Source organism: Globicephala melas, chromosome 14 (assembly GCF_963455315.2).
Source record: "Globicephala melas chromosome 14, mGloMel1.2, whole genome shotgun sequence".
Taxonomy (NCBI): Eukaryota; Metazoa; Chordata; class Mammalia; order Artiodactyla; family Delphinidae; genus Globicephala; species Globicephala melas.
Window position 1 is genome coordinate 5,677,507 of NC_083327.1, and position 13,808 is coordinate 5,691,314.

At 36.6% G+C, this 13,808-nt stretch overlaps 1 protein-coding gene across 3 annotated transcripts in view; it reads left to right on the forward strand.

The window, feature by feature from the left end:
• Positions 1-13,808, forward strand: part of ADGRB3 (adhesion G protein-coupled receptor B3) — an 801,091-nt gene that overhangs the window by 174,021 nt on the left and 613,262 nt on the right. The gene's annotated exons all lie outside the window — the stretch shown is intronic.

A 13,808-nucleotide genomic window follows, 5' to 3' on the forward strand; every position in this document is an offset into this window, starting at 1 on the left:
CATTTGGCGCCTGCCTTCACCAACTGGTTCACATCTCAATTGCAGGAGCCAAGTCTTAGGTGGCACTTATGTGCCAGAGCTCAGCGAGGGGCTGTGATTATAGATGTGCATGAATGAATGACCATGGTAATTATTTTACACACTTAAATTCATTACATTATCTTTCCTGTGTAGTTTTACGATTATAAGTGTTTGCAAAATCCATGTTCATGATTTGACGAAATGAAAGTACTAAAGTTAAGATGGATTATTTTTTAACTCCTGAGGATTGGCTTTTGTCCTTTAAAAAAAATATACAGACATCATGGCATTGCCTGTAAGCATAATATAAATAAACTGTCCTTATGATTACACTTGTTAACTTTTAATATGAACACTTTGGTTTCTATAATCACAGCCCACATTCTTCTTTTGTAGTCAGTAAGGACCTTACCCAGTTACCAGAGGTTCAGAAATAACTAGGTACTCAGAGTCTGAACTTCAGAATGGGTGCTTCATATTTGTAGATTACAACTTTGGATCTAAATGCCTGAGTTCAGATTTTTTTAAAAACTATAACACTATTAACATTTAAAATGTTAAAAAAAAGAAAAAGCCCTCATAATTTCAGAACCTAGCAAATCATTGGCATTACCTTTCTGTGTTCCATTCCAGATAACTTTTCTGACACTAAGTTGGAATCTTAGCATATATACAGTTTTGTGTTCTGTGTATTCACATATTGCCAAACAGAATTGTCTGTGTTGTTAAAATCTTTCATATTATTATTCTAATGGTTGCATAGTGGTCTAGAGATCTGATATTCTAAAATTTACATAACACTCTCATTACTATTTACTTAGAAAATATTCAAGTTTATTGTATAGACTTATAAGCCAGCAAGCAGCCTGAATTAAAAAGAAAAAGTACTTATAATTTCACTTCCCAGAAACAATGGCAATTAATATATTAGAATATATCTTGGATCTTATAAATATCTAGCTATCTTCTTAAGTTTTTATACAAACAGACATATAAATATATGTGTATATTTTAAAATGTGACCATATAATATATAATAAAAATATACAAATTATAATCAGAAATCTTATTAATATATATTATGACCAATATTTACATTTATAAATCAGAGTTATCTGCATAGTATCTCCTTTCTGAAATATAGCATAATTCTAGAGTGGTCCGTATTACTGCACATTTAGAATATATGTAATTTGTTGCAATGCTGTGGAAAACACCCATATCGTTATGCAGTTGTCTTATTAGTTACTTAAAATAAATTCCTAATGTAGTGTTAAAGGTATGCACATTTTTAAGGCTTTGATACCTGTGCACTAGACAGCATCAAGAAAATGTTATGTGAAGTTACATTCCTAACAGCAACGATGTAACACAACCTAGCCTTTTTGAACATTTAAAAAGAACTCTTTTAACATGAATTGCTGGAATTGCATGTTACAAAATATCTCAAATAAAACCCAATTTTATTATAGATAAGGTGAGATAATGGTGACATTGGACTTGTTCTTTTCTTATCCCATTGAAATAGCTATGAATTTCTTTTAACATGACAGTGATTAGTGATGTGTTCTCTGCTTGCCATTTGACCATAAATTCCAAAATAAAAATAGAGACAGTATGGTAATGATGCACAGGCAGTAGCATTTCAATTATCAGTAGACTGTAGACAGAGTTCTTTCAAATTAATTTTAAAAATGTTTATGTGTATTTCACTTAAGCGAGGGCTCAGAAATCTGTGAAACCTTAAAAAAAAAAAAAACTAGAGTCTTTTGTCTAGGATACTGTGTGGAACCACTTACAACAGCTCAGTTAGTTAAATGTATCATTAGTTAATAGTTGAAAGAATTTCAGGGACCGAGAGTGAGGAAAACATTTAAGTATGCAAATTTTTATTTGCATTTCCTTTAATACCTAGTCACGATAACTTTGTTGTGCCTTAAGAAAGCTCTAAAATATTTCTAAAGTTAGTTCAATAAGCATATTTCAAGGTCAGATTGATCTTATTTCTTTTTTATCTCTGAAAAAATAAAGCCAAAATAAAATTAAATCAGACTTCCAGAGATTCCGGTGTGGTAGTTTCTGACCTGGCATTTAGGAGTGTCAAAAGTCCAGTCAAAGGGAGGGGTGCTTGTTTTGGTGACATCATCCGTCACCTTGTCAGCTGGACACCAAGTCCAGATTTGGCTTCTGTTTCAGATAATGTCTCTGGAACTGTTCTCAGTCCCACAGGCTTGTTATCTATATAAGTCTGGCAAAAATACCTTACTTCTCAAAACCTTTCTTTTGCTATCCCTAAGTATGCATTTGCTACACTTAAGATTTTTTTCAAATCTAATCCCTTTTCAATACTATGTAGATAGTATCTTTTTTTTTTTTTCCCTCCTGAACAGTTCTTTTTGTCCCCAAAGTACTATATGCTAGGAATGTGTAAAGTGAATGTATAACGTTAGACTCCAGATATAATACTTATATATTTCATAATACCCCTCAGAATGTACTAACATCCATGAGATACTATACAAGATAACTCACAAAAAGTACATTTTGTATCCATTCGAGGGTGGATATCCTCAGGAAGGAAGAGACAGGAAAGGATGAAAAGGATCAGAGGGAGAGGAGAGAAGGGGGAGAAAGGAATAAAATGAATGCCGAATGAATAAAAGAAGGTCCTTGCATAGGCAGCTGTCGTCAGAGAATCAACTACAGCAGTATTTTTCCAAGTGTGGTCAGAGGACCACCTGTAAAAGCATTAACACTGGGCTTGTTAGAAGCAGAGCTTCCTGCATGCAGCTCCGTATCTGCTAAGTCAGTTTCTCTTGGGACAGGACTCAGGGATCTGTACTTTTCAGGAGCACCGAAGATGATCTTGTGCCCACTGAAGTCTGAAATCTACTGATTTCAAAGTGTAAAGTTAACTGAAAATTCTGACCCATAGCCTGATTTTAAAAGATTGTGTTGGCTTAGAAAATCTACTCATATGTTTTGACTTGTTCTCAAGCATTAAGAACAGTATAAATACACAGAACCCTCTAAGAAAATAGACTTTCCATGGAGAACGCATTGGAAAGCAGAAACTGTTGAGGACTTATTCACTTACTGTTCACTCCTGTTGGAAGGCTCATCCTTGAAATGCAAGCAGGGACATATTAGGATAGAATGACTATTTACCTACAGGGTGTTTTTCTTTCATGAGAACCTAAATGATGAGTGTAATTAATGTTTAAGTAACACAATAATTAAGCTGTGCACGTATAGCCTCTCTCTGAATTGCTGAAGCATACAAATTATTTTAAGAATTTGAATACCAAATGCTGTTTGTATGCCAACATATTTACTCTAAATCTATTGATGTTGGAACATATTTTGCCCAGGCAAATAATATAAATACCACCTAAAGAGCAGATAATGGTAGTTGATCCTTGCTAATAAAAGGGGTTCATTTTAACCAAAAAAATACATTTGGGAGCATATTTATTATGACTTCTGAGAGTATAAGACTATTTCTCTATTTATATAATTTAAATAAATTTTCTCATCTGAGAAAAAAAAATAGCATAAAAAACCAAGAAGTGAATTCACAGCCCCAAAGGTCAAATGCTAATTTTGGATTTCCTTCATTAAAAAAAAATATTACCAATATCAGTGTCAAAACTATTGATTATTAATGAAAAATACATTTCCTGTGGCGCTCTTTTTGACTTGTACATTTTAATCTCTGTTAAAAACATATTAATCTCTGCGTCTTTTCCCTCCAATGTTTGAAGTTGAATCAAAACACGAGGATATGCAAATCAAGACAATTCTTTCCACAGCTCTGAAAATTTAATGTCAAAAATACATATTTTAGCATACATTATTTAGTGAAAAGTTCATTTTTATTTTTTATGCAAAAATGCTCTGAGCTTTGTAGTAAGAGAATTTTGTGGGTTCCTGGTTCTACCAAATGATTTAGGAGTTTTAACTTCCTTGTGGGTGTCCAAAGATGTTAATATTTGACTTTTTTCTGGCATTGGACTAATTTCCTTTTCATTCTGTTGTTGTTGTTATTGTTATTATTACCTTATGTAGGAGCATAAATGGAAAATCACTCAAAAGATCAGTGACCGATGACAAGCACAAAACTCCTGGCCAATAACGTAAGCTGTGTTGGGCAGCTGTGATTCCGGGGTGGATTGAGGCATGTCAGGTCCTTAGCATAGAATGGAGTAATGTTGTCTGTAACTCAAAATGTCCCATAAATGCTTCTGAAAACAGTCACACCGTCAAAAACACCAGCCCATTGAGAATCACTGCCCCAGACACGACCTGCAATGACAACAACTTTAGTTGTTTATTTATATAATAATAATTAAGGATAAGAACATTTTAATTCCTAGGCACTTGCATTTTCTGTGTATTGGAAACTTGCTGAGTTTTCTACATCTATATATAAACAAACCAGTTTACCGAAGTTTATATATGGCATAAACCATATGGATCTGACTAGGATTTGTATTTCATGAGTTTTCTTTTTCTTTTTCTTTTTCTTTTTTTTTATGACTCAGTGTTAGATCTCACCATCATGCCAAATCAATTAATTTTTTTTACCAGTTACTCATAGAACATCAGAATGGACCAGGCACTTTTCAAAATGCCACGAGAAAAATGTGATATGCTAGAGATATACAGACAGACAGATGATGATGGCAGATAGACAGACATACGCATACACAAAACTGATCTGCTATTAAACATATGAATAGTTTTGAGTGATTGAGTCAGTGAATACTCTAAGAATTGAGTGAGGAAGAATTCATTTTCAGTTGTAGTAAAGAAACGATTGTAACGATTGTAGAATTATTTGGCCACTGTCAAACCTGGGGTTTGAACAGGTGTCAAGAGGTGCAGAGGCAACGGCATGAATAAAAATATGAGTCTGCAACTGTAAAGTGGTTTTGGGAGACACAAACAGGTTAGTAGACGGACCCCTACTATTACAGGGACCTCATGTGAGAACTGGTATATGTGTTTGGGACCCACTTGTAAAGAGTCTTAAATGCCAGGCTAGTAGACTTTGAAATTTATCCTGTGGACAGCAGAAAGCTTAGGGATAATAGAAATCTTTACATGATTAAATATGCTGAGGGTAGATTAATCTACCTTAATTCTTATTTCTGAATGACTGTACCCGTTAGTGACCTGTGTAGCACATTAAGGTTTATTCTCCTCACGAAGTGTCATTTATCAGATGCTTAACTGTGAATGTTGCTCCCACCGGGCCATGTACAAAGATCACTACTTAGAGGTTCTTCAAGAATTGAGTCCAGGGAACCTAAATGCTCTTAGCATCCTCAGTACGGCACACTACTTTTGTACCCACTGGGCTAAATTGTGCTTGGTAGTGTCAGCTAAATATGTTAAATAGTGACACTTACATAAGCTGGCTTCCAAAAATACCAGATAGTGGACCTAATATTACCTTGTAGCAGGCATGTAGGCCCACCTTAACTTAGCACATGCAGTAACCAGATGGTGAAAAGAATTTGACTTTGCATGAATAATGTAATGCTTTGTTTCACACCCATTGGCCAATCCTTCAGAGAGCCCTTGCTCAGACGCTTTAAGTGTTCAATACGGAGTTTAAGTTAGAACTTACATTTCAGTTCTTACTCTCTTCCTTTACGGTCTTCACAAACTGAATACTGAATCTCAGAAGATGGGCCTTATGTAGTTTGAATCTTTGTATAAGTTAATTATAGCCTTGGCATTATTAGCCAACCGGCTAAATTTATCAGAGTCAACTGAAGTAGTCTAATTTTTATGGAAAAGTAAAACAACAGCATTCTGTCTAATGTTATTGAGTTAGGAGACCCTTCTTATTAACTTCCCAAAGGAAATATTCATTTTCTTAGTGTACTTTTTCTTATTCCACAAATACTTTCAGTACTGAATATTCAACTTTCATGATACCCACATGACTGATTTGATTATCATGAACACTTATCTCCGTGTGAGAACATGTGTATGTGTCGTCCATGCCTGAGATAACAGTTCCCTGAAAACTCTTGGGAATTATGCTGAATTATGAAACTCAGCCAAAGAAAAAAAAATCACTGGCCTTAAGCATATTTTGCATATATAATTGCAAAAAATAGACATATGTTAAAGATACACAACCAAAAATCCTTCTTCCACAGAACTTTAATATTTGCATTGCTTTACATATTTCCAAAAAGAATGTAACAATTTGGTTGGTGTATGTTATGCTATATTTGATACTTTTTTAAAAAGTCATAATATTACACATATTTTTCATACTCACATTGATAGATTTATTTACCAGACTCAGAGTCATTTTATTTCGTCTCTTCTCACGCAATATTAAGCTTTCAGCTGCAAATTATTATCCTCCTCAGACTAAAGAACTTCTAAAATCTTTTGCAGTTTCTCTGAAATTTTAATGGCACAGTATGTCATAATTTTAGACTATAAAAATACTTTGGAACAAAAATATGTCAAAAAAGAATATGGTAACAGGAGGAAATTGCCTTTGGACATTACAATTTATCTAAAAACGTTAGAAAGCCTTTAAAATAGTATCTATTCATGGTGTTTCATCTTTCTTTCCTATTTGTTGGAGCGTATATGCTTTTGGTTTAAAACTGGTTGTGATAACGTAAAATAGATAGCTAGTGGGAAGCAGCCGCATAGCACAGGGAGATCAGCTCGTGCTTTGTGACCGCCTGGAGGGGTGGGATAGGGAGGGTGGGAGGGAGGGAGACGCAAGAGGGAAGAGATATGGGGACATATGTATATGTATCACTGATTCACTTTGTTATAAAGCAGAAACTAACACACCATTGTAAAGCAATTATACTCCAATAAAGATGTTAAAAAACAACAACAACAAAAAAAAAACTGTATATCTTGAAAGAAAACCGTCAATCGTGTAGGCAGACAGGGGGAAGGTGCCTTTCTTCTTTCTTCTTGTCATCCTTTCTTCTATTTTTAGCTTTGAAAGTTCCTGAAGGACAAGGATCCGTCCCTGGAGGAAGAACAGAATAAATTCAAAGATTGAATAAAATTAAATGCAGTGGGCAAAAGCTTCTATATGAAAGTATAAAAATTAGTTGATATAGGAAAATAAATGCTATTTAATTGATTTTAAATTAGCAAACTAAGTTAAATTGACTTTGAATAAGTAATTTAGGCACTCTTGAATATACCGAGATGTATTTAAATCTGAAATAAACCTAGAAGTATTTAGTTTGGAACAAGCAGCCAATGCTTATTGGAATAAAAGTTATGATTATTTATTACTGTGAAAATGATTAAGAATCTGTACTGAGTTATGAGACTGTTAAATGGAGAGTTATTAGAAAACATAACAGAGTATTAATATCTAATTATATAAAATTGATTTGTAATTAGCTCTACAGGAGTGCAAAAATAATTCCTGCAGTATTAATGACAACCCGATTAAAGAGGAAAGCTTTCTTGCCTCTTGTTGGTTTGCAAATTCTTATTGATGAAACAAATATATTATTTATTTTTCTCTAAATGCTTATGGCTCCCAACCTCCCTTTCCTACTGCATGGAAGTTTCAGTTGTTTCTCCCTACTTGGCCTTGAAGTTATTCATGGAATCACACAAAGGCTACAACAAATGAGAAAAAGGAAAGAAAGAAAAAAAGACCCAACCCTAAACAAATTAATATTTGTAAATTATTTGTAGATGGTGTTGGTGTGCCCTTTATTCCCTTCAACTATGTGTTTCAATCCCCTTCCATGTAAGCAGCCTTCAGGGGCTACATCAGCACCAGGTCCCCACACACGCAGCCAGCCCTCCTCAGCCCAGGCCTGAGCTTTGTTTTGTTTTTTTGAATGAATAAACAAATTATAGTTTATTTATACAATATAATACACCACACAACAAAGATAAATAATGAACTATTGCTACATACATGATGGATTCATATCAAAAACACAAGATTGATCAAAGAAGCCAACTACACAGGAAACATATACTGTGTGATTTCATTTAAATAGCATTTGAAAATAAGCAAAACTAATCTATGGTGACAGAAGTAAGGATAGAAGTTACATTTGGGGAGAAGGGAGGGATACAGATTGTCAGGCGACATGACGGGGCTTTTAGGTTAGGGTAATATTCTATTTCTGGACCTGTGTAGTGATTAACCGAGTGTGTACTTTGTGATATGATCTATTGAACTATACCCTGGAATCTGTGTGTTTTTTTGCATGTAAATTGGACTTTGATAAAAGATGTCTATTAAAACAAAAAGATGATTAGGCCCAGGAGAGGGAATCCTGATAAAAGAAAAAGTCATTTTAAGTGTAGTATAATTATGGATGAAGTTTTTTTTTTTTTTTAATTTTTATTGGAGTACAGTTGCTTTACAATGTTGTGTTAGTTTCTGCTGTACAGCAAAGTGAATCAGCTATATCTATAAATATATCTCCTCTTTTTTGGATTTCCTTCCTGTTTAGGTCACCACAGAGCACTGAGTTCCCTGTGCTATACAGTAGGTTCTCATTAGTTATCTACTTTATACATAGTAGTGTATATATGTTAATCCCAATCTCCCAATTCATCCCACCTCCCCTTTTGCCCCACCCCCCCAGTATCCATACAACCATTCTCTATGTCTGTGGCACTATTTCATTCCTTTTTCTAGCTGAGTAATATTCCACTGTATATATGTACCACATCTTCTTTATCCATTCCTCTGTTTAGGGATATTTAGGTTGGCTTCTCATGACTCCCATTGCCCCATCAAAACTCAAAACTCTCTTGAATACCATCCCATAGTGACCTTCTAAATTTCTTGTTGGTGGCTCACTAGTCCAGTATGAATCCACCAATTGTTATTCTCTCAAATATTATTTGGGAAACACGTGGGGACTATCTCCTAACCCAAAGAGACTGGCTGAAATCCTCACAACGTATTTTTTATGATATCTTTTATAAAATATACTTGTCTTCCATACATTTCTCCCCTGCTAGACTAAAATTTCTGAACAGTAAACACCTGTTTTACTCACCTCTGTTTCTCAGAGGCTAACACCACAGCAGCGCCAGGCACTTGGCCACTATGGGTATTTTGTAAATATTTGTTGAATAAATGAGTAGAAGAAAGACTCAGTACCAAGCTTGATATAAATGCCAAAGATCGAGGGTTTATTTAATCAGTTATGCGGTAATAAATGGTGAAAGTTTATTTATTGTTTCTACTTGTCCTTATATGTATAAAATCTGTGACTCTGTATTTCACATTTGTTCCCTTTAAGGCATTAGCTTTGTTCTTCTAGCTAGTTTTTTCTCCCTATGTCTAAATACTCTTTTCCAGCTGGTATCACTGTATAGTATAAAGAGGCTGTTCAATGTGGTCTGCTGCTAGAATGCTAAGAGGATTGTTAAGTTAAAGCATACAAGTCCTGTGTATAGAGAATAGCAAAACATTCAGCAACACACAAATGCCTCTGTAAAATGGGTCTTCTGGGGCTTCCCTGGTGGCACAGTGGTTGAGAGTCCGCCTGCCAATGCAGAGGACACAGGTTCGTGCCCCCGTCCGGGAAGATCCCACATGCCGCGGAGCGGCTGAGCCCGTGAGCCATGGCCTCTGAGCCTGCGCGTCCGGAGCCTGTGCTCTGCAACGGTAGAGGCCACAACAGTGAGAGGCCCGTGTACCGCAAAAAACAAAAAAACAAAGGGTCTTCTAATAATCCTTAAGACGGTTGCAAGTTTTAGTAAAAATGTTTTTAAAAATTATCTAGGATAGTGCCTGACATCTGCGGTAAGCCTTCAATAAATTGCACTATGGTCGTATTTCATGCTGATTTTCAAGCCAAATGCACTTGTGAGTAGCAGAGAGGCAATTAAAAAGAGCGGTTATGCTACCACACTCGGGAAAGTTGTATGGTAGAACTTTGAGAAAAAAAGAATTAATGATCTAGTTTCACTATTTGCATTGCCACCTACCTGCTCATTACTGTAAAATGACTGTTGTGCTTCAAGTGTTTAGTGTCATGTTTTGTATCTTTGGCTGGAGGTGAAAGGAGGAAAGTAGGAAAGAAAGTAACTGAGTTACTCTCTCTCTCTCTTTTTTTTTTAAAGGAGCCAAAGCTCAGGAAAGAGAGTAGCTTTTTGTTCTAGTAACTGGGACCCATTCCGTCTGCTTTGCTAAGTTACGTGAGAAGCTCACAGACCAAAGGCTTCAGAGGAGGAAGAATGCAAATCACAGGCATCGTTCTCTGGCCCTCAGCCTCTCCATCTGCACTGCCCCTGCAGTGTGAGTGGAAATCAGCACACACAGTTCACTGGCTTCACGCCATTTATTTATTTATTTATTTATTCATTTATTTTGCGGTACGCGGGCCTCTCACTGCTGTGGCCTCTCCCGTTGCGGAGCACAGGCTCCGGACGCGCAGGCTCAGCGGCCATGGCTCACGGGCCCAGCCGCTCTGCGGCATTGTGGGATCTTCCCAGACGGGGGCACGAACCCGCATCCCCTGCATCGGCAGGCGGACTCCCAACCACTGCGCCACTAGGGAAGCCCGGCTTCACGCCTTTATGTCACCACTCTGTCACGTATAATCGGAAGCCGGGTGTCCACCTCCACTGGTGAGGAGTGAAGGAGCATCCGGCACGGCACAGGGCAGGTCCTCAAGTTTTTCTCCCTCCTCTTTCCTCTTCTTGACCCTCCGCCCAAACAGTTGTGATGTGTGAAAACACTACTGGAGAAATGAAACAGCTTTGTTTGGTGGGGAAAACTAAGAGAAGGAAATTTTGATTTAGAGTCAGTTGTGTAACTAGCGTGGAAAGGAGAAAAGGCTTTCTCCCACTAGCCATATAATCTTGGTCCCTGGAAACTTTTTGGACCTCATTTTTCTCCCATACAATGTAGGGTTAGTTATCTATTACTTGCAGCTCAAATTATCTACGGTTCCAGAAAGAACTAGCAAGTCTTCTTATCCACAGACAGATGGACCCGAAGAAATGGTATGATATTTTGCCAATACAAAAATTTGAAAGACGGAAAATTCAAGGATGAGAGAGCCTCTCCATTCTTTATTTAATCTTCCAGACTTTCTCTCTTTCAAATTCTTAAAGAAAACCAACTCTCTGAGGAAGATAAATTTCCAAGAAATCAACAGTTTCTATAAAAGATTGATAAGTACACGTTTCAGTGTATAAAACATTTGCCTTAAAAGGAACAAAGCACATGGCAGATGCTTCTTTATCCTGAACTTTCACAGCTGTCATCTGTTACAGCAGTGATGGTTGAATGAGTGGAGTATTGTTTATTCCACTAAAGAAATTATCCAGCTTTCAGTATATCCAGCCTTCTTTCATTTTTCTCACCTTTCTATCTGAAAGCAATGGCATACACCTATCTTCATCTGTAACTAGCTGCTTATTGCCAATTACATGTGCATGTCCGTAACACTCACCCCACCCCTTTAAAATCTGGCTTTCACCAGCTTCACTCCATTAAAACTTCTCATTCCCATTTCAACAGCCCTCTAGCTGCCTGGATGCTTTTACTCTCTCTCCTCCGCAGTGTCTCTGCACTGTGTGGCCCCTTCTACCATACACGCTTGCTCCTCTGCCCCAATGTGCATTTCCCCTCCATTCCTTGTCTCCTATGTTAGCCTGCCTTTCTCCTGTCTGCAACCAGATTGCATCCTGAGGTGACTGCTCTCTGTATCACTCTCCTTGGTGTATTCGTTCACGACCACAAGTTGAGTTTAGTTAGTACCTCTAGCGCCGTGACTCCCAAATCTCTACATGTGGTCCTGACATATCGCGTATATATCCAGCTGGTCCTGGGTATCTCTGCCAACAAGAGGCACCACTGGGCACCTCAACGTCCAAAGTCCCAAGGCAAAACTCGCTGCATCCCTCATGGGGATTTATTTCTCCTTCCTTTCTTACCCTGGTAGTACATATCAGCTTTGAAATTACAAAGGAAACTTCACTTTCTCATTCCTTTTCGCTTCTTGTTTGCTTTGCGCTATGGAATTTTCCTCCATAGTGGAAAGTGAGTAGCGACTTGGATTCAAAGTCACTACTTCTTTTTCCCCCCACTATCACCATACATCTTTTGTTACCTTCAGCCTGAGCTACTCTAATAAATACCCTTATCATTGGTTCTGCATCATCTCTTTTCCTTTCCTGATCCATCCTACATCTCTGCTAGGCTAGACTTATTGATTGTACACGTTTCCTTCAAAGTAGCTTCCATGGCCTTCTGCTTTGACTGGCATTCAAGGCCCTACACAGAAAGCTGATCTACCTTGTACCCAGTACTTGCCTTCATGTTAATTTAATTTAACCCAATTAGTTTTACTGTAGCTGTACATCTCTCTCTACTTCGCTCATGGTTTCTCTTTTTAAAATGCTCCCTCCAAGCACCTTAAAAAGAGGTTATAGTGAATGCTCTATAAATACTAATCGAACAAATAAGGAATTGAAGCTCCTAATTATTTGTTTTTACCTTGTCTTATAGCATTTGTATTACAGTGCTTTATGCTATGCTGATTTGTATATTTATTTTATCCTCCCTTCAGTCTGTAAGCACCAAAAAGGCAGGGGCTTCATTTTACTTATATTTCTAACCCTGCAATGGTTAGCCCAGTGTACCATGCAGGTGTACTCTCAAATATTTATTAAACTGAATAAATGATATTCATTCAAATCTATGTTAATTACTTAGATACTTAGATACAAATATTACTACTCATTACTTAGATACAAATATTAGTCAATACTGTGGTATTGGGAGTGGTCTCATTTTGCTGCTTGATAATATATTTTCAATGGCATGACTTAATGACCTCATCTGTTTGTTTCTATAAAAATTTTAAGTGTTGATTGAAATGGACCATATATATAATCTGCCTCTTATTTTTTTTTTTATTTATTTATTTATTTATTTTTAACATCTTTATTGGGGTATAATTGCTTTACAATGGTGTGTTAGTTTCTGCTTTATAACAAAGTGAATCAGCCACACATACACATACGTTCCCATATCTCTTCCCTCTTGCGTCTCCCTCCCTCCCACCCTCCCCATCCCACCCCTCCAAGCTCTGCCTCTTATTTTTAAAATCTTGACAGAATCTAGTATAATGTTGTATAAACTGAGAAAGCTTAGGAAAAGATTGATAATTTTAGTAAACTCAATTGATAGCAAAGCTGCCTTGTTTTATTTAAACTTTTGTTGCATTAGAGACATTATTTGTAAATTTCTGACATGTATCTTATTAAGAAACAAAGTAATTTAGTTCCATGGTTCAATTGGAGAATTGGAAAACTATCGCTAATACTAGTTAAAATAAGGCTTGTACTTAGTGTGTCTCACACTCTTCCTAAGACAGATATTAACCCACTTAATATTTTACAACCACCACAGAAGTCCAGCACTGTTATTATTCAGGTTTACAGATGGAGAACATGAAGCACCCAGAGTTCATGTAAACTGTCCAACAGTAGAAGGCTCGGGGATCCACAAAGCCTGACTTCAGATTCTGTGCCCTGAGGAATGTTGCTTTCCTGGCTCTCCCTAGGGATGTATGTGCCTGTGAGATGAGAAAAAGGAACACTGATGCCATAAAGGAAATAAAGAGCTGAGAGGCTGATCTCAAGTGTGTTCCTAATATATCAGGCACAATTTAACAGACAGCTTTTTATGTAACCAATTCCATCATCTCCAAATTCATGAATAATAAATTTAAGGAGAAGGCACAAAAAGAGAAGTTAGGGGAAAAAGAAATAATTATTTG